Consider the following 22685-nt stretch of genomic DNA (forward strand, 5'->3'; position numbering starts at 1 on the left):
CCGCAGGAGAGAATACAGGAGGCAGGTGGGATCAGCTCCCGCTGCATACCCTAGGCTTTGTACGCAGCCCTTGCTGCACCACTTGCGCTCTCTCTGTATCCCTTGGCTAGGAAGTAGGGTGAGGACCTCGCGTGTGGTCTCCGGAGCCACGGCTGTGCACGCCAACAACACTTGTTTGGTCTTCATCAGTATGAAATGTACAGAATCCTCCAAGCACTCAGCTCTGAAGGAGACCTCAGGCCAGGAGCTGTAGCTCTGTAGAGTGCGTCATAGTCACCTCTCTGGATGTAATGAGAGTGAGTTGCAATCCCCGTGCCCTCCACAGTCAAAGTAGTGAAGGTTTTTGAGATGTTTATTGGAAATGTAGGGGGTCTGCTAAATGTCATCTGGATGGGCTGCCAGGACAAATACTCCTGCAGGAGACATCTAAATTTCCATCAGATGACAAAATGGAGAGATGAACATGAACCTCCTCATGCAGCCCTTTGGGCAGCATGGCTTTTCCATCATCCACCTATTGAGGAGAAATTTCACAACTATCTTCCACTAAATGGGGCATTTGTGATGAAGTGGGCAGCTTTTCTTGGGAACATGTCCCATGTCTACAGAAGCAACAGATTTATGACTCAGAGATAATGTCTGAATGAATTACTTTATTAGATTTTTTTTAACTTCAGGGTATTTCTTTTCCTAACTGTGCCATTTGGAGAAAGACTAATTTGCAGAAAGGAGATTTCTTCTAACTACAGGAGAGTAAAATACTCCCAAATTTTACCTCTCGTTACAAATGTTAAAGAGTAATATACATGATGTAAATGTTCACTTAAAAGTAATTTTTTTTTTACAGCACAGACAATCCAGTGATAGGCTCCTGGAATAAAAGTTTCTGAAGTGCAGCTTCTTTGCAGACAACAACAGATGGGCGGAACAACGACAGAAAAATCTGTTGAGTAGAAATCGGTTGTATGCTATCTGTACAATAAAGACATAGGCATCTGATAAATGCATGCCAGAAGGGGACAGGAGAAGGCATTACAACAAGCAGTGCTTAGTTTGGTTCAGCGATACTGTTCAGGTTATGCTACCTCTGTCACAAAATTATTTGTGCGTAGTCCTGGGAAGGGCAATGGATGCAAGTGCTGTATGCACCAAGTGCTGTATGCACAAAAAGCCATTCCCAGCTCCCAGCCTGAGCAGAGGAATGGATACAACATGGTGCCTCCATTAAAGTTCAGGGACAGAGACATGTTGAAACGAATGCCCTGTTTGCAGTGACACAGAGTCCTAGTATTTTAAGTAAAAGATCATTAGTTAAAGCCTTACTGTACATATTGGATAAAACAAGCCCAAAATATCATTCTTTTGCATTGTTTTTGTCTGTGCAAAGCCACTAATTTTCTTTAAATAACGTAAGGTAGTGAAGCCAGGACAGATTGTCCATCTATAATACTGCAGGAGTTTATTTTTCATTGCTATTAAAAGCTGCTGAAAGCCCATTTTTTAACTTACGCGTTATTTAGCTGATGTGAACCATAGTGAAGGGAAATGTTATGCAGATGTCTTAGCTGCACTAATAGGAAGGTTAAAATAAATGGAGAGAAAACCTGCTAGTTCTTAATCACAAAATAATGTACCTGCCTCTCCCTGCGCTGCTGGTGCAAGTCTCTTGCTATGGAGAGTTACTGAGAGCCCTGTAAACTCTTGCTTCATGAAAACTAAAGTAGCTGCTGAAAGATTTTCATAGTTCTATTGAGCTAACAAAAGCTACAAAAACTTCAGAATTAATTATATTTTTCTATGGAGATCATAAAAGTGTTTAGGAGCTGCTTGAGAGAAAACTCTTTTTGGTGAAGAAAAAAAAAGAATGTCTGCTGTCAAGAAAAAAAAACAGGAAGAGAAAAATGACCCATTCAGACCTAAATAAAGTGTGTCTTTACATTGTAAAGGTTGCCTCTTTTAAAACAAGCTAAAAAGCTGCTTGACATTATGCAGTATAGTCTCATTTTTTGTTTATGTGTCAACATGATGTATAGATCTCTTAAGATGTCAAGCGCTCCATATTGTAATTTCTAAGATATCTTTGAAATATGAAACATGATTTCTTAGTCATAGTATGACTGCTCACGCAGTAAGTGGTGGTTTCTTTGATATTAATAACAGAGGAGACTGTGCTGTTGTTGAAGCAAGTGCCCTTGGAAGTCATCTGAGTACCAGGAAAATGCACGGAGCGGCTGCACGCTTGAGGAAGCAGTTGTGTGTTGGGCCACAGCTGCCTGATCCTGCATGATGTCAAATGCCCTTGGTCAGCCTTAAACCTTCAGGAGATCCCTGCAGCATTGGGCCATTGCATGAAACTTAGCTTTGAGCATTCATTCCCTTTCTTTCTTTAAGATGATTAAAGTTTGTATTGAATTCGTTGTTTTGGGGACATGGGTGGCCATTCTCCTCTGTGCTGACATCCAACACTGGACCTATCGTTCCTGCATCTCACAGGACATGTATTATGGTGATTTAACTGATGGGCAAGGGGTAAGACATTGACTTAGGTGAGAACTAGAGTGAAAATGTGGCAGTACAGATATCCTCCTTGGCAGTGCAGGTCTGTTGGGGCCTATGAGGTGCCTAGCCTGTGCTGGAGCCCAGATTACCCGTGTTGCTCAAGCAATCTAGCTAAAGGTATCCCTAATTACTATGTTTATTAGAATTATTGTGGGCCAGTGCCAAGGTCTGTTCTTTTGCCTGGGGGCTAACTGCTACTTGGGATCTTTGACCACATCCTTCCCACTCCCACCTAGAGAGGATGGCTGCATAGGGTGGCTCCTGGCCCCTGTGGACTCCTGCACCCATGTGGGATGGGGTTTCCTGGGACAGCATGGGTCCCAGCATGCCAGTGACTGTTGTACCAGCATGATAGCATCAATGGTTGGGCCCGGCAGCACCCCGGCAGTGTTTATTTTCCCGGGATAGGTGCAGCCAGCATGTCTGCACGTGCTTCAGGCAGACCTCCCAGTGCAATGGAAGCAAGTCCAAAGCACGCGCGCTTCACTTGCTGTGGTGTGAGAAGGGGAGAAGATACTATGTTTCTAAAATTGGTTGAGATGTGGCAAACAGGGCTGGAAAGCAACCTTCTCATCTCTTTGGACTGATACTGCAGAACTTTACTGTAGATACCTGCTTGTATTGTTTAAGTTGTATATTATAGGTAAAGTTTAATGTGCCATGGGGAACACTGTAGGCAAACTGTGTTTAACAGTTCATCTAGGCAGTGTCCTGTGCCCAAATTCCTCCAATAACTGAAGTTCCTTTATCCTTTATGAGGCAGTTTCCAGGGAAATATGAGCAGATCATGCAAAGCTTTTCTGCTAAAGCCTTTCATGCAGTAGTTCTCTAGCAGAAAGCCACTCGAAGGACTAAGGAATCATAAACTCAAGACCTATTTTAGTTGCATACTTCAAAGTTAAGCCTCATAACAGAGTGTTTAAAACTTGCTAATTAAAAGTAATTGTAACAGCTGTCACATGCTGCTACTCTTTTAATTGACATTAACCACAGCTGCATCTGTATTATGCTGCCACTGGGTATATTTAATCTCAGAATGTGTCACCTTCTGAGAGATTATGAGATCATAAAAGCATGAGGGTGACATATTTGTCAGGGTTGAAGGTCACTAATCTGTGCTGAAAGCAGCCAGGAGGAGCAAGTCATGTAGAGGGACAACTGGAACAAGCAGCAGCATTTTGCAAAAGTGGTGAGCTTTTCCATTTGGATTCTCTCTCCCAAGGGTTTTTTCCATATTTCTGAATTTGAATTCTGCTGTCAGCTCTTGGCATAAGATATAAGGAAGGTCATTCAGAAGTATTCATTAGCTTGTAAGTTCTGCCAGGATAAGCTGTTAAAAAAAAATACTGCAAAAAACCACAAACCAAACCCCATCAAATTTTATGAGATATGGAGCAGAAGCTTGGTTCTTTTGGATAAAGACCCATCTTAGCCTGTTACTAAGGATAGGAAGAAATATCTCAGTAGTCTGAATGACTGTGGTGCATTCAGCAGAGTATTTAGCTGTTTGCTTACGGCAGATTTGCAGCTCTAACTGCGTTGCCCTTGTAAACCATTGGAATGTCAGATAGCAGTGGTTATCCCTAGCCCTAGTGGTTAGGCAGATGTTTCTGTTGGGATGAACAGAGACACATTGTAATTGGGATTGGTTATGAGAACAACTGGGCTATAAATCTCTGCTCCTTGCTTATGTGTGCATCATCATGTAGAGGCAATTAACTGATACATTGTCTTCTCTTGCAAATGTGAAATTATGAAAGTGTTTGTTTAACTTTGCTTCTATATAAAACAGTTATAATGTGTGCTGAGCATTAGCTTGTAACGCACCAATGTGCTGGCTTAAACTGGGAATACTTCACTATTACTGAAACTAGAAACATTTATTTGGTCTCTGTGTTCAAAAAGTGGCATTTATGATTATACTTTAACAGAGCAGAAAACTTATGACTTGTTACAAATTCAGAGAAAATAGCTCACAGACAAAATAAGTATAACAATAATTAAAAGGGCTGTGAATATACAGATGTGAAAATCTTCAGCAGTTAAGAAAAATGTTATGAAAATTTGAGGCTATATTCTGGGATGAAAATGCAAACTGACACATTTTATTTATACCAGACTTCCTTTTAAGTCACTCAGTAGGAGCAAGTCAATTTTGCCTTGTGTTTTATGAAATCTTTGCACGGATTGTACATAGACCTCTTTCTCCTTTAGCAAGAAAAAGTGTGAGGGACTGTACCATCATCTTGCCTGCACCTCTGAGCTCTCCATGGATAGTGAGACTCTGAAGTGCAATGCTGTATGTGATCTTCAAGGAAGTTCTCTCAAGATTATGTTTACCATCTTGGTTCAGCATAACAGTAAAACATTGATTTTGAGCTAAGGGTGATTAACATCCTTAGATACATGCAAGCTTCTTGCAGAATTGGTTCCTGGATCTTTAAATGTCTCAGCACGAAGCTATATTTTCACTGCTTTTGTGCAGGGGAAGTGAAAAAAAAAGCCTAGACAGTATTAATCAGCAAACTGAAATAGAGTGTAGACATTTAGGAATGTAGAGGTGAGTAAATGAGGGAAGGTGTGAAAGAATCCCAAGCCTGATCAGTCATTTTTGCCAGAAAGATATGATCAGTTTGAAAAGCGATGTCAAAAATGTTAAAATTTGCAACACAGCTTCTTAAACACCAAAACCACATTGTAAATCTTGGATTGGAAAGATGTTACAAAGCTTCATGGATAACTGTTGGTAAATTTTGTACAAAGTTTTTGAAGTATCTGCTGTCTTAGATTTGTGCAAGTTAATACAAAATCCATATTGGGAACTGTGTTTGCTGTTCTGATTCCAGCAATACTTCCATTGACTTAATTCTGATGATTTCTCAAGAGTTGCTTCCAGAGTCGGTGTGGTGCTGCTGTATGAGGAGTAGTTCCAGCAGGCTTTTACAGAAGCTATTACCTGTAGTGAATTATTTTTGTCTTACATCAAATTACCCCTTTATCCCCCTTTCTCTCTTTCCAGATCCTTTCCCAACATCACTCTTTTCATAAAATATCTCACCTGTACTCTCTAAGCCACTGTTTGAGGTTTATCAGAACTTCTGGTTTTGTTGTGGGAATGGAAATGAGAAATGGAAACGAGAAATGGAAGCAAAGAGAAATTTATTTTTGTAAGAAGAAATTCACTCTTGTGCAGGAGTTAAGATTATATAATTATTAAGTAAGATCCCAATGAATCAAATTTTCTGAAAATGGGTAGAAGGGTAGCTTCCCCACAGCTTTCCTTGATTTTTCCCTTTGCATTTTTCTTCTAGGACCTTTAGAAAGAAGCTGGGGAAAAACTGAGGAGTCTTCTCAGGATGAGCATGTGATATCACAATGGAAGCTCTTAAAGGATGCTTGTTCAAATTAATTACTTTTTTCTTGACATTTTTAAAGCCAAATTTGCATTTTTAAAGTGAGGATGAATCTAAAAGCAAATCTTAACAGCTTTGTCTGTTCAGGGCAAAAAGCCTCCTCACAAACAGTCCTTTGCTGTAGGAATGGACTATGTCAAACAATACAACATGTGAGGAAAATTCGGGGAGGATTTAATCGAGGTAGCTTTTGATGTCAAATCAGTTGCTGAAATGAAGGAGTCTTCCCTTTCTGACAACCCAGGGTACAAGGCCAATTCTGGCTCCAGTCTCTGTCAGAATTTCAGTGATGTTTTGCTCCTTCGATACTCCTTTGCACTTCACTGTTTCAGGATGGCCAGAGCAGCTTTCACATTTCCATACTGCAGCCTTGCCTGCTTCACTCTCTACAGGTGCTACAAGCAGCACCTCCCACCCACTATTAGTGATCCTTCCATTGCTTCTCACCCCTCTCTTCATGGATTCTCTGAATCCATGGATTCTCTTCTGTACCTAAAACCTGCTCTCTCATCCTCTGCCACTCAGCCTTTCATCTCCAATGATGATCTCAGAGACATGAAGGGCTTGTGCCTGGGTGCAGGCAGACAAGAGGTGTGGTGTTGGGGGCACCTGCTCCTGGGATCATGGGAATGCAGGGTGCAGGTGCCAGGCACAAGTCCTTCTACTCACAGGTCCAGCACTTGCCTCTCTGCTGGCAATATAAGACAAAGGACTAATTTAAACAAAAAACAAAAACCAAGCCAAAACCCCAAGACCCCTCCCTCCCCAAAAGAACAGCCAAACCCACAACATTGATTTGCTCCCTCAAACACAAAACAAAGAAAAATAAGCTCCAAACCAAAAGAACTGTTTGGTACTGAGTCTTCTGAACACATAATTTCATCTCTGTTCTCTTTATAGGAATTCCAGTAGTCCTTAGCACATTCCCCACTTTGTACCAAGGTGGCTACGGATTTTAATGAGTTGTGGGGGTTTTTTTGTGTGTTTTTTTGTTTGTTTGTTTGTTTGTTTGTTTTTGTTTTGGTTTGGTTTGGTTTTTTTTGGTGGGGGAAAAAGGTACCAGGGGAATGGAATTAGGGTAGATACACACAGACCTTTGGCACTGATGTTCTTGAATCGTCTTTGAATCATCTTTACCCCTTTGATGTTCCTTTATTTTGGGGAAATCCCAGTGAAAGATTTTGGGAGAGGTACTGTGGGTTGGTCCCCCTCCACCTCATTTTTGTCAGGCAGCTTGGGTGCCCAAATGAGAAGCCAATTTGCCACGTGCCTTTTCAGTAGTTCACAGAGGGCACAGCCTCTACTCAGCCTACCTAAGAAGTGAAGAGCAGCTCTGCGTCTTGTCAGTGGTGTTAGAGGAAACCGGGAGTGGCTAGTCTCATAAAAGAGGTTTCTCTGCAAAACAAGCTCAGATGACAACAGGTCTATAGGGTGGGAGCAGGGGAGAGAGGACCTGTTTTCTGATACTTAGATTCATGTTGGCAGGAGCCCTCAGAGGTTTGTTTTTCACACACAGCATTTGTTTTGTGTTCTGGACTGGCTGCCACAAACACTTGCATCCATATAGAAACACATACACTTGACTCCCAGTGCCCTATGGTCCTGAAAGACCTTCCCTCCCTCCCCGAAGCTGCCACTGCTGGGATGACTTGACCACCTAATTTGTGAGGTATTTCTTGCCTAAGTTTTCCTCTCCACTGAGCAGTGCTCTGGGATGAATGCTCCTTTTGTCTAGTCCTTGCTGTGTGCATACACTGCATATGCAACACATAGATAGATATTCCTTCCTCTATAATTTCCCAGAGCACAAAGGCCAGAAGGAACTTAGTCGTACTTCCTCTGGTTTCAATTTTCCCAGTTTTTTGTGGCAGAAAATTTGCAGGCATCTCCTCACAGAAAAAGAGGTAGCCTAGGGAGAAATGTGACTCTTGGCTTGTTCCCTAGCACGAGGGGAAAGACAGCATGGGAAAATGCAAGGGCATAGGCCCTGAGCACAGCAGAATGTATTTAAGAATCACCATGTTCAATGAATTATTGCTAAGCTGATGACACCTTAGAAGACAAATGCTAACAGTGGTGTTATGAGTATGCAATCTCTCAGGTAAGGTTTCTGGGATGTCAGCACGTGTCTGACAGGCAAAGGGAACTGAAGTGCCTTCAGCTTTCAACAGCTGCACTCCCAGTAACTGGCTATACAATCACCAAAGCTGAAACAAACTCTGCATTTTTCTGTCTGCTCTCTGTGTATCTACTGCAGCTTGTGCTGACTAGGAAATGGAAAACACATGGGAGTAGTTCACCCCCTTGGCTTCATCACAGCTATATCAGTTTTCCTGCAAGATTTGGAGTTAACTTGGTACAAGCAGTGTTAGCAATCTTCAGTACAATCCATGCAAGAGTTTTTGTGTCACTTGCAGTCTGTGAAGAGGGAGTGTGACTGTAAAGATAATGATATGTCTGAAATGGCTGATTACTTTTTGGAAATTACCTGGAAGCTCAGTTAATAGGTAAGTTTTTACTGTCATCTGCAGTCACTAATGATAATATTAAATCCTACTGTAAAACATGGTAAGCAGCTGTACTCCTGGTATTTTACTTGGGAAGACACCTAACCCCAAACTTCTGTATGGAGAATAACTCCGTAACAAAGCCCCTGAAATGTGGAAAACTGAAGAGTCTGTAATGACTCAGCTTAGACTGACATCCTGAGGAGCCTGGGACTGTGTTCAGAGGAGCTGGCTGCTATTTGCTGTGAGTTACATTTATTTCTCTGTAGTCCAGGACTTCACCCATGTTGGAAAGGTCTATTATTTGCTGCCCTGAATGTGGAGAGGCTTGCAGCCCCTTGGCTGACAGTCCTTGCTCACCTGGGCCTCTTCATCCCCCTGATAGCTTTCAGATTCTCCTTTGGGGTCAGACTTTTGTGTGTCTTCTGAGCTTCTGCTTTTACATCTGTACATGATTTACAAAGGAAAATTTTGCATTTTGATGTGGTATTAGATGTTTTTCAGAAGCCTTTTTGTCACTGCTTTGTTTTAAAATTCTTACTCTTTCTCTAGCTGCATCAGGATCTAGATAATCTGGAAATTTACCCTTGATTACATTCCCAGCGTTTGCCTGGGAATCTGCACTCCTTCCCTCTGTCTTGTCTCTTAGGTGCTGTTTCTTAAGGACCTTTACTGAGAAGCATAGTTGCAGGAGGAAGATTTAATGTTTGAGTCACTGCTTTTTCCTATGATGAACTCTGACTTTAACCTTTTTGAAAATGTCATCACTGTATCTCCTAGACCTGCACCTCTTCCATTTGAAATACTTGATTGTGTATTTGTCTTGTCTGGATATGTTGTAATAAATTGAGCTGGCTGAAGTTCCTTCCTTACAGTATAATAGTAAATTCTTTGATTAGGTGTCTTTAAATTGTATTCAGTATCTGATAACTTTTACAAGTAAACATTGCATCTCCTAGCTATTGCATTAGAAAATGTAAGTAGTAGTTTGTGTGAAAAAGCGTCATCGTAAAACATAAATATCAAAGCAAGTGAACTGAAATTCAAAGCAAAAATAAAAATGTTCTCATAGCTAATGACAAAATTATGTTTAGACTTCTTAATGAAGATTTTCTTGAGGCTGACATGAGTTCATGAAAAACTGTTTATTTTGCCAGTACACCTTTCCCTGACAACACTTTGTTTATAGACACTTCTAGCTGTGATGCCTCTCATCCTGGTACGCTGCGCACGAAAAAATTGCCATGATTTGTTTTGCACATGCCTCCAGTGCTCCACCAGCCACTAGCGAATACTATACTACTTCTTTGCTTACATTCGGCTTCAGTATTTGCTTTAAAGTAATTTGCTTTTCACAGACTTGGTGAAGCCCTCCAGGGTTTGAAACTGAGCTTTTTCTCTCTCTGTGAGATCTGGTCACACCTTTCATCCTCCAAAGGGCTAGCGGATAGTAGCCTGTTTGTCTCACCTGCTCATAAATTTATGCAGACTGGGCAGCTGCTGCTTCATCCCTGAAAGTCCCTGCCCAGAGATGCCATAGATACTGCTGCCCTTTCACTCTGTAAATCAGAACTGAAAGCTTCTTTCCCACAGGACTCTCATCTGTCAGCTGGCTGTGCATGCCGAGCTGTTCTATTGTAGATCATTTGGAAAGCATCTCTTGGCCCTGATGCTCAGAGGGACTGAGAGCCCCCCCTTGTCCATGAACTCTGATGGGGGGTGAAATGGCTTTGCAGAGTAGAGCCTGTCATGTCACAGGCTGAGATGCTCTGAGCTAGAAGGGGTGGCAGGTTTCCCCTGACCCAAAGAGAAGCAGGACTAAATTGTTCCGTTGTATTTTGCTTAAAAACTAAAGATCACTTATGACCTGTATGTTTTAAGAAAAATAACTATTAAAGGAAAAAAGTGTTCCATTTCTGGGCACAGGTGACAAGATAATGCAGTCCAGCAGTTTGATTAAAATAGCTTTTCTATTTTTAAGGGCAATTGCTTTAAAAGAATGTTTGGCTTTTGTGTGGGTGATAAAATCCTGAAAACCTCTCAGGATAGCACTTGGTTTTAGTGTTCTTGATGATAGGACAGTAACTATCATACTTATAGTCTTTCAAAGCATCACTATGAAATAAACCTACTGGACTAAATACATTCATTTGAATGTGGCATATTCTTGAGCACTTCAGTTTTACTTTTTAAACAGAAAACCTGATGCAAACTGACCTTTAACTCTCAATTGATTCCAAGCTGTTAGAAATTCAACAATTACGTTTCCAGTGACAACGTGAATTGCTGAATGTTCCGCACTGAAGTTCCAGAGTCACACACACACACACACACACACACACACACACACACACACACACACACACGCACAGAGACACATACCTGACTCCCAGCCCAAAAATACACCAGAGTGCAGACAGGAGCCTGGTAAAGCCATGGGAGACACAGGATGGATTTTGTTGACAGGTATAGGTCCTAACCCAGCGAGTTTGTTTATTCCTTCTGCAACAAGTCGAAACAGTTTTGGTAACACTGTCAGCATGCCACTGCTGCTGTTGACAGCAGGAATAAACATCACCCGAAGGGTATGAGAGAGGCTGCCATGGCCCACTGCTGTGAAAGGGAGAATCCCTTGTTTCCTGTGCAAGATGGGCACTGCTGTTCTCATTGTGGGCTAGGCTGCTCTTACTATATTAAGGCAGAGGAAGAAGATGAATTAGATGAATTGCTGTTAGTATGTTGTCTATTTGTAAGTATTTAGCCTAACAACATTTTTTGTGTGTTTTGAGAGAGAACCCATTGGCTTTTAAATCCTGGCCCTGGAAAGAGTGCTAGAGAAGCTGGAGTTCTGTGGCCATTAGCCCTTGGTTCACATCAAGTTTTCCTGCTAGAAAAACTCTGTTATAAAAAATATATTAGCTTAGATTCTTTTATGAGCAGAAGCCTTAGCTGCTGCTGGGTTTGAAATATTATACTACCAGCACTCATAATATTGTAGTCAGTCATTTTACATTGTGGTGAAAAGTAGTTGTAGGAAAGGAGAAATGAAAATTTAAAAGAAGCTCAGTTAGATAGGAACAGTGTTCACATCTGATCAACTCCATATACAGAAAGAACACTTCTGCAGACAGTGTATTGACTCTAGATGCTGAAAAGAGCTGTCTTCTGCATGCAGAGATAATTATTTCACATAAGCTTTTCCTTTTTCAAGTTTACCAAAGGCCCAGTTGTCACTTAGTATACGTGGATGTTGAATTACTGGGACCAAGTTTTTAGTCTGACATGGTCAGGTAAGGCATTTCTGCCATACAGAAATGGGAGTTAGTTTTATAGTGAGTAATTTGCACTTTCATTTGCAACTACTTGGAGTAAATCCTTATCTGCAACCAAAGGTTGCCTGTGCAAACAGCGACTTTCATGCTTGGTTTGCTCCCCATGGCAGGGGGAGCTGGTGCCTGAAAAATTGACTCTTACTTTAGGGCAGGTGCAGTTTAAATTTTGTCTCTTCAAATTATTCTCACTGGGGGAAAATGTATTTTTTACTTTCATATTTTAAAAATGCCAAAAGATATGCAAGCTGACTGCTGAGTTATGGAATGTGCCACAAATGCTGCAGGTGGATACAGGCAGAGGGAAAAAGGAGAGGACAAACAGGCAAAGGGAACTGCACCATGGCTGCAAACACCACGGTCATTCTGTTTCAGTCCCCTTGGCATCAGGAAAGTCAGACCATGAGTAACTTGTTGGAAGGGGAGAAGGGAAATGGCTGAAACGGGGTGTGTGATGAGGAGTGATGAAAGGACATATGCACATTACAGCTGGAATTGGTGTGAGGTGGGACTAGAGCACAGAGCCAAGATGGATTGGGCTGAGGATGTCCAGCCTAGCTACAGAAATGTCGCTGGGGCTCATGGATCCATTCCACTACAGGTTTCGATATTTGTGGGTGATTTTGATCCTGATTCAATGACTTTGGAGGGAAAAGTAAAACTTCACTTGAATGTTTCCTACTAGACCCTGGGAGCTGTCTTCCCCATCACTGTGGGAGTAGTGGGTGATGCTGTGAACAGCCACTAGAACTTTTATTTCTCCCTTCTTTGATGTACCCAACCTTGGTGCTGCTGAGAACCTGGCTAAAGAGAAAACAGCCCAGGATAGCTCCTAAAGAGAAAGACGGGCCAGGGAGAAGTGCTCTGGTGAGCAGACAGTGTGGTTTTCACAACCCTGGAGGCTGTGAAGTGAAGCTTAGTGAGGTGAGTAATCTCGGCCAAGGTTGCAACATCCCTGTACCAGAGGATATTAATCTAAATTCTGCTTTGCCTTCATGTAAACTATTTCCCTCTGGAGCAGCCTTCACTGCTGCAGCTACACATTTTGTTTCACAGACCCCAGACTGTCAAGCAACCTCACACAAGCATGCGTTGAGCTCATCTGATTGAGCTACATGTGTTTACTTTGTTATAGGTCAACCACTTGAGCCTACCCTCAAGATGAACTTAATGTTTGCAGAGGAAGGGCAGCAGCTATGTAATACTGGAACAGGCAGAAAACAGAATCACAGCTTTGAACAATAGGAGAAGTGCTCTCTGTCTTTACTAAGTATATATTTATATGAGGATATACAACTATAGAAAAAAATTACCACACTCTTCTGTGGTGTTTGACTAGAATATAGAAATCTGGTAGGTAAAATAGAAATTTCTCAGTGCCAATTTTGCATAAGCCTGGAAACAGGATATCTACTAAGAAGCATGAATCTGGTGAATATTACAAAAATGGAGCAAAACACAGCCATAAATGTTATTTATGAATATAGCTAGGCTTTCCATGTGCTTAAATGCTTTACCTGCAGTGGCTGATTGTGGTCATAAGCCAGGGACAGAAAAATGAACTGAGTGGTAGCAAACCTTTGTTGACAATAAACCTCACTGAAAACACAAATAAAGCTTATTATGTATCTAAACTAAATTTGGGGTAACTGTAAGACTGTTTTTGTTTGTTTGTTTGTTTATTGTTTTAATGCCAGAAAAGCAGTAGCAAGGGCTTTGGTATGACTTACAACATTGTACAAAAAACCCCTTAGTATCAACTCTTGTCTTAATAACACAAATCCATTTGTTCTAAAATGTTGTCATTTTGACTTGGGGAGACAGGCTTAATTAAACATACACTTTCTGCTCATTTTCATCTTGTGAGATTTTAAATGGAAGATTTAAATGAGCCCCTATGTTGACTAGGTTGCTCATAATTGAAATCACAGAACTTAGTAGTGCAAACAGAAGTTCAAGCTCTCTCTATAAAAACCAACACAAGAATAAACACTGCTCTCTCTGGTGGCTTTTATTATTTGCATCCTAGCTTTACAGCTAAGAAGGTGAGGATTTGAGAAACAAGCATTAAAGGCTAAAAAGAACTCATTCAAGCAGCCCTAAGAAACCAGTATAAATGAAAAATTCCGTTTCTCCTAGGCCTTGGGCTATCTTTGGGTGAAAAAAATTTGAATCGTGAGATGTTAGGAGCATACTTCTCAGTACTTCCAGTGCAAGCTGCTTCATAGACTTTCCACCTTTTACTAGTCTCTAACCCTTCAAAATAATTTCCTAGGTGACCTGTCATGGTATTCTCCTATCTCCATACAGTTCTAGTTCCTTTTGTTGAGTGGCTGGAGCAATGTGGTGAACTTCCAGAGCTGAGGTGACAGATATGGCGCGATCCTTGTGCATCTCCTGCTGGGTTTGGCAGAGGGCAGCTCTTCCCATGACGGATGTGGGAAAGCAGCCCTGATGCTGGTGGGAGCTCCTGTTCTGAAATGCTGCAGGGATAAGGCTGGCATTGTGTCTTGCTCGCTGGACAGTGGAGTGCAGCCTATGTGTAACTTTTAGTCAACACAGGCACGCACAGATAATAGACCGTTTCAGCTGCCTCTGGGAGCTTCTGTTATAATCTGCCAGAAGATTCTTTCTATGGTTTAAACTCTGACATATGAGGAACGCCAATACTTTATATAGACAAAATGGCAGTTATTTGCCCTCAGGCAGCAAGCTAAAAATGATATTACCCTGTTGATGGATCTGGGTTTAGATAGTTTCAGCTGTAGTAAGTTTCTTCATTTAAACTCTGAAGATGGCTGTGCCAGTCAGCTAAAATAAAAATTGCAGGGTGTCACTGGTTTTCCACTGATTTCGAAGTGCTTTGAATAAATCACCAGGGAGAAAAAATAGTTTTCTTATAGGGACTATTGCCCAGTGCAACAGTAATGGGCAGCCACTCTGCCTTACATAATGCAGCGGGATGAAAGAACTGCTACCCAAACTCTGCTGACCCAAAGTCTAATGGTGCTCCAGTGGCTTCAGTGGCATTCGATTGTGCAGTGTTACTGAGTCTGCTGCAGATAGTGACCCATACTGTAAAAGCCCTTGATGTCTGCAGCCAGCACTGCAGGAAAATTGCTGCTGCCCTGGGGGAAATTGTGTGTGATGATGAACCTCAAGGCATGGCTGGTGGTGCACACCCTGGGGCCACTGTCAGAGTGTCATGCCCTGAGACAGGCAGAGTCAAGGGAGGACAAAAGTCTCGATATCAGAAGGCAATAAAAATCCACCTGCATCTTATCCACAAGATGAAATTGATGTGCTGCAGAGAATTGCTGACAATAAACAGCATAAAAAATGCTGAACGTGAAGTCCTCAATTCTTATTTACAGCAAAGTAACTTTATATCCTCGATGTGTGTAAGTGGTTCTCAAAGAGGAGGATACTGCAATAACTTACAGCCAGTGTACACCTGTGTTAGTTTGAAAATGAGATTTGTAGACCAAACAAGTAGTTGTTTGCTGATTTTGAAGTTTCTCATACATTTAAGACTTGTTAAAAAATTCTAAAAACCGTTTAGTAGCAGCTTTAAACTATGAATTGGAATTTAGGCTGGAGTTTTAAACTGTTTCAATCAAGAGAAGTTTCCTGGGAGAGACAGCTGATATTCTGTAGCTGGCAAAGACCACGAAGTGCCAGCCTCTGTGAAAAACCATCTCCAGTTTTAGTCAAACTATTAGCATCTAGGGTTGCTTGATTGGTGAAGCCCAAAGTGATTGAAGAAATAGAAACTCTGGGCCAGATTTTTATCTTTCTCATACCAATGTAAATCAAGGCAAATTCTCCTCAAATCAGTGGAGTTATTCCAGGCTTACATAAGCTTAGCCAGTATCAGAATCTGATCCTTTTATTTTCAGGCTACTGGAATTCCCAAAGTAAATAATGTGGACAATTGCTCAAATTCTTGTTATGGAATGAAGAAGTATTCTAGTAATAACCACATCAGTTAGATCAGGAAGAAAAAGAAGAGACAGATGGTAGCTAATGAACAAGGCTAATGAAAACAAATGAGCTGGGAGGAAAAAAGACAACTCCATGAAAATCTACAATGACATAAGCAAATTCCTTTAGACTGCAGCCAAGTATAGTTTGGGAAGCAAAGACAGAGATAACCTATATGAGCTGAATAAGTAATTTTCTCATGGTATCACCAACCCAGTGGTTGCAAGTATAGCACTGCTGAAGATTTTATTACCTCATCTGCTCTTGCTGCTAGCTGTTGTGTCAGTTCTTAGGACTGGATGAATACAAAGAACAGCTAGAGGCTGCATCCACTCCTTCCTTATATTTGACCACAAAGAAATGTAAGATCATCTGCTAGCATCAGCTACTGGGCAGTCAGTAGTAACTGCAGTTCTGTCCCTAAGCTCCTAACAATGGATATACAGCAGATGAAATTATTTGATAATTATTATTACTTGAAAAAGCCCTGCAAGTCTTGTTGTCTTCTAAAGATCAGTGTGAAATTATTTGTCTGCTTCTCTTTCCACTAAAAATAACATTTCTGAAGTTTGTCACTCATCTGTGAATCAAGAAAACTATAAAAATATGCGGAACTGTATGTTCTAATATATGCTGAGTACAAGGCTTAAAATTACATCTTCCAATAGTATATTATGTTTTGGTTATATCTGTGGTAGTGTAGGACGTATTTGCATAGCATTTTATTTAATTTATGCAGAAGAATGTAAGTAAAGTAGTGTTTCTCATGCTACAAAGCTGTATCAAAGAATCCTTCCTGCATGGGTAAGCAGGAGCCTTTCTCTGGCTTACTGGCAGGTCAGCTGGGAATTTTCTCCTCTCCCTCAGAAGACAAAGAGGGTAAAACTAAACCTGGCCAGAGGAGATGGCTTCACACTGTGGGATTGATGCTACAACCTTCCTGTGAAGTCCTATACCAGGAACTCCTCCAGAGCAGAGTGCTTTGCCTCTGCCTGCATCTGCTCTGGGGAGGTTGCAAGTGAGCATTGATTGATGTGGTATAATTTCGTTGATGGTTTCCCAGATCCAGTTACCACAGAAAATCATTATTTTCTGAATCACTTCCTGCTGTAATGCAAAACTCAGCTGAATAGAGCAAGAGCTGGAGAAGGACACCAGCAACTGTACTTACTTTTAAGAGTGATTTCACTTTCATGAAATAATCTGCATACAGTAATGAAACTCTAGGTTTGCTCAAAAATCCCTCTGGAAATCACAGTGGCCCATTGAAGTGTGTATGTGGAGAGTGGCTCATTTAAAATGAGTAAAGCTTGCTTGAGTTGTCACAACTTACAACTTTACAACGAGATGGAGAAAGAAGTCTCAGCCACCAGTGGTTTTGCTGCATGACTAACCCTCAGGACACTGTTTTGCCTTCAGAAAGATAAATTTGCAGTCTGATTTGACAAGTGATAGAAAATACTGATGCAGCTGACCATGTGGGACTGATACAGAAACCCAGTGCTACAAGGTAGATGGTTGACCATAACAGTGATGTGCACCTTTTAATGGAGCAACAGGTGGTTGAGGAACTGGCCAACCAATTCTAGCATCAATTTTCCACTTGGTACTTATTTTTGCCAAACCAATTTTCCTATGAAGCAGCCCTAATGAAGTGAATGTCACTGCAACTCTTCCACAATTGCTATTATTTCTGAAGGTCAGACAGGCATACCATGTAGAAACACATAGGGCAACAGCAGTTTTCTCATGGCCTGAAGGCAAACAGTCTTCCCATGGCAAATAGGCCAGGAATTTTTGAAGTGGCCCCTGGGAAGGGATATGAATCACAGCTTGGATGACTTTTGGGGTGGTCTGTGAGTAGGAGGGGATATACGTAGTCATATCTACACAGGAGGATAGTTATAGCTAGGAGGGGAATAATCATTTCCTCAATATAACCTAAGGGCTGTATAGGTAAGGGCAAAACTGGAGTGGCTGAGAGGCTCTTCAGCCAACACAGTGGACTTATAAGAGAGGTAAAGACTTTTTAACAGGGCCTGTAGTGATAGCACAAGACCTGACAGTTTTAAACTGAAAGAAGGTAGATTTAGATTGGACATCTGGAATAAATTTTATTACAGTGAGGATGGTGAGACACTGGCACAGGTTGCCCAGAGAAGCTGTGGATTCTCCATCTCTGAAAGTGTTCAAGGCCAGATTGAATGGGGCTTTGAGCAATACGGTCTAGTTGAAGTGCTCACAGCTGAGGTGTTGGGCTGGATGATCTTCGAAGGTCTCTTTGAAGGCAAACCATTCTATGATTCTATACTGCTCCACCAAGGTATCACTGAAAAGTTCCCTGGATCCTTTCTCAGCTTTCTTCCTAGGTATTAACATTTTTTGCTGGGATATATTTTTCTAATAGTTTAGGAAGGAAGCAAAAGAATGAAATGTGAGGTTGGGATATGAAGAGTTTTTTACACATTTACACATATATGCATATATAATGTGTTTTGATGATTATACAGTTAGTTTTCTACATCAGTTTCATGGAAGAGAAACAATAAAGTGCTGAGAATGAGAACTTATCTTTGAAACCCTCATGAGAAGCTTGGGAGCCAGGAATGGGAGCAATTGTTCATTTCCAGTTGCCCCATAGAGCACCCAGATTGCAAGGCCCAGAATTGTTCTGATCCATTCTTGCTGCTGTATCCCTGAGCTCTACTCACATTCAGAGATCTTTTTGGCTCTTTATGGCTTTTCAGAAGTGTTCGTAATATCAAAAGTATGCTCTGATCACCTGTTCCAGAGGGGAGGGTTCAGAGATGGCATCACACACTCTTTTTTACCACTTAGATTATGTTTGTTGTAATCACGTGCACTATTTTAAGAAAACTTCTAGCTTAGCAGTTTTTATGAAACTGCCTGGATTGTACACTTCTTGTCCAAATCCAAGGCATGCTTCACACTCAATGTCACCTGCAAAGATACTGTTTGGAGGACAGGTCAGAGACAAAGGATGGAGCTGAAGGCCTGGCTTTCAGGACAGCAAATTGTTTTGGGAAGGCCAATAAAGCTAACTGGTTTGATGCTGCCCTGTGCCTATGAGTCCTGCAAAAACCTCACATGGGGACCAAGGAAAATCTCTTACATTTCTACTGGCTAAATCTCAGACTGAAATATTTATGTCCCATTTTGCAACAAGTTCCAGGAAAATTAAACTGTCAGATACCTATATCTATACATATATACACACATCTGGGAGAGCAAGCTCAAAGATTGCCCCGTTAAAGTCCATAACTTCTGTGGAGAGGTAGAAAGAAACAGATTAGTCTTCATACAACAGATATTCAGGGAGGAAGCCTTTGCTGGCCTAGAGATTGTGATCTAGACATAAACAGTAATTTGCTTCAGCACTAAAATATATACCCAACTGAAATTTGATTTTGCTGCTTCAGGCAAAAATTTGCTCCTATGATTTGTAGCTACCTACATAACTACCTCTTTTAACTTCCTGTTTTAAGGATTTATGAGGATTTATTTCCTGTTCTCTCAGTTTGACATTTTAATCAAAATGGCCATTTAATTCCAATTTTCCTGCTAATTTGCCTATTTGCTGTGGTTTTAACCTCAGTTTGACTGGGTTTTAGGGCTCATTTGGAATAATATTAATAGCTATTCAGTCTTAGTGGCACTGTAACTCAGAGATCACTGAGAATTACCTCTACTTCAAATTTAAAGAGTAGGATAATGAACCTGATTAAAATAATTAAGGGTACTGAAAATAACATTGTTAGGGAACATGGTTAAAAAGACTCTTAAACATAACCAAAATAGAAAATTCTAACCCTGTTTCAGCCCCAGGAAAAAATAAAACTCCAAGCCCTCTAAATTTTTAGAGCTATATATGAAGTTGAGAATTGCATCTCTTTTGTGATATTAAGAACAGAGGTCCACCTCCTTGGGAGCATATTGCATGGCTCTTTTTTGGAAGAACACGTCTCTTTCTTGTTATGTAAAGGTAGGTGTACATGAGGAACCATTGTATATAATCCAGGATGGAAATGATAAGTGTAATTCCTTACTAATTCTTATGTGAGTGCTGATGAGAAGGTTGGCTTAATCCACTTCAAGGCAGGGTGCACCAGTGGGCTGATAAATCTCCTCTATCTGCTTCCAAAGGCCACTGCATCCTTCAGCTACACCAGCTACTGCCAATCCAGCTGTGTCTTCTCCATCTCCTCACCTTCTCCTCAGTTTAGAGGACTTGGCTTGGCCTTTGCCTCCCATGGCTCTAAGACGGTTTATTGTAAGGTGCATTCTGTTCCATTTGGTGGTACCCAATGAGTCTTATAATGCGTCTGAATTTTAGGTTCTGCTATGTTTTCTTTGTTCTTTGCTTGATGAGAAAATATTTCTGTAAAATATTTTAACAAGGATGTGTATTTTTTTTAAGCTATAGCTATTTCTGTCTGTTTAAGTACAGGGAGAATAAGACCAGAGAAAGAGTGATACATGTGAATATTGAGATTCCCAAGGTTTTACTCCTGGTCTTTGAGGAAATTTTTCCTTCTTACTCTTAGCTCATAGCCTTTTCTATATTCTGAACTTATGCAAAAAGAATGCCTCAAAGACAATGCTCAAGACCTTGGAGCTGATTTGAACCAATTTATAGCATAGATGGGCCTGATATCCTCCAAGCGTCTTGTGCTACTTTGATGTTTGGACTGTTTGCCTCTTAAAAGCTGAAGTTCCAACCTGAAAGTAAGGAAAGGTTCTTGCACCTAAACGTGGATACAGAAAGGGTTATTAATGAATGCTGCTTTCAGAGCACACAGTGAATCTAGCACAGTGGAGACAGTTACGTGGAAATCTTCAAGCAAAGGTTATAATTATATGCCTGCAGATGACTCAGGATGCATAAAACTACCTTCAAGCGTTGTTACTAAGTTATAACTGTTCTTCAGTTTTAAACCAGTGTTGTCCAAGCTCTAAACAGCTGCGTTGGAGCAGATGCTGAAATTTAGTATTGATACTTGGTTCTGACTGTTACCCAGTGTTAGAGTCCAGCTTCTGTATTGACTTTATTATCCAATGCGATACAGTACAAAGACATAGGAAAAAACAGGGAAAATACTGATCCAAGGGAGGTGTTAAAGTGACATGCTGTTTGCTATTATTATTTACTTCACTAGATTTCTCCTATTGAGAAAGACTGAAACTATCAGCGTATTTCATAGTTGGGACTTGCACCAGAAGTATGGTGAAAGTATAGGGAAAAGTTATTGTGAAAACATAGTAATGTGTCAGCTGCTGCAGGGAGATAACAAAGGAGAGCAGTAGGAGAAGGATGGATACCTTTCCCTCTCCACGATCCTTGTAAAGGTGACTTAACTTTATGTCCTTCCTTGAGGCAAGGCTGAGAAAGCCAGGAATGTTTTTTTTTCACTAGGCTTTCTGCAGAACAGGAGATTTCATGCTGGAAATATAGTTGGGTAGGACCAGTGCATCTGAGGTAGGTGTCTGGTCTTTAAAGGAAGAAGAGCTGGGTCCACTGAATGATGCATTGGCTATTTCAGTCTGAAGTGAAATGACCCTTCTCGCAATCCTGGAAGGGCATGGGTTATATTCACAAGTCTTGGTTTAAGGCTCATGGATACACAGTAGATCTGACATAAGCTGCTCTGCCGTGCCTCAGATTTCATAATCACAGGACAGTTGGATTCCTGACTGACTACTTTAGGCAGGAATTTTGGGTTCCAGCTTACGCCGGACGTGTCAGAGACGTGCTGGCACTTTGAGATGTTGATTACATTACTGTCTCACATAAGGATTTCTGATTCAGTTATTGTGTTTTGTAAGTGATCTACACAGCACAGGATTACCTTTAATACCCACCAGAGTAATTATCAAAGCATGTGGTATCCTGATGACACACTTACAGCTTCACAAGAACGGATAGATGCTCTGCTGACTGTAGGCCAGAAAGTTAAAATCCTCAGTCTGTCAGCTGTAAAGAAACTCCTCTTGTCTCTTCTCTTTGGGCATATGCATAATTTTCAAGTTTGGAAAATGGCCTGTTAGGGAAGCTTAGTAGCATGAAAATTTGGGGTTTTAGCCATTATGCAGGTACATAATGCAAACCCTTGCCTTTTCCATAGTCTAGTCAGGAGGGTTCGAGTCTCTTGAGCAGACTTCTGTTTTGCTTTCACAGAATTCAAACACAAACCCTTGGACTTCAGTGACAGCAGAGTCAGGCCCAAGTGTTTGAGAGGGACCAGGAACCTCATGGTCACTGAATCAAGGGAATCAAATGCCTTGTTGTTCAGCTCCTTGAAGCTGCTGTCACTGTTCCATTAAGGGAAGAGCAGTCCTGCAAGGGAGACAGTATAAGTGGAAGTGGGAGACAGCCTCATAGAGCTAGTTAGGGTCAGTACTGTGATAGGCATGATATTTCATCAAAGTGGAAGGGTTTCTGGTACCTCTAGGAGCTTCCTTCTGGGTAACAGAAGTACACATGCTGCATGAGCTCCTCTGCATGCATGCAGGGAGATATGAGGAAGGTGTATAAACATGTATCCTTTATATGCCTTCCATACACCTGAACCCTTATGTTCCTGTCTTGGTAGACTCCTTCTACCAGATGCTTTCTAATTTTTGAAATTTTGCTTGTTGTGGGTCACAACAACTCCATGCAATGCTAAAGGTTTGGGGAAGAATGGCTGGAAAGTGGTCGGAAAAGGACATGGGGGGTTCTGGTTGACAGCGGCTGAACCTGAGCCAGCATGTGCCCAGGTGGCCGAGAAGACCAATGGCATCCTGGCCTGCTATAATGTAGCCAGCAGGCCCAGGACAGTGACCATGTCCCTGTACTGGGTATTGCTGAGGCCATAACCTCAAAGCCTGTGTTC

Source organism: Lepidothrix coronata, unplaced genomic scaffold (genome assembly GCF_001604755.1).
Source record: "Lepidothrix coronata isolate B3197 unplaced genomic scaffold, Lepidothrix_coronata-1.0 Scaffold104, whole genome shotgun sequence".
In the NCBI taxonomy this organism is placed as follows: Eukaryota; Metazoa; Chordata; class Aves; order Passeriformes; family Pipridae; genus Lepidothrix; species Lepidothrix coronata.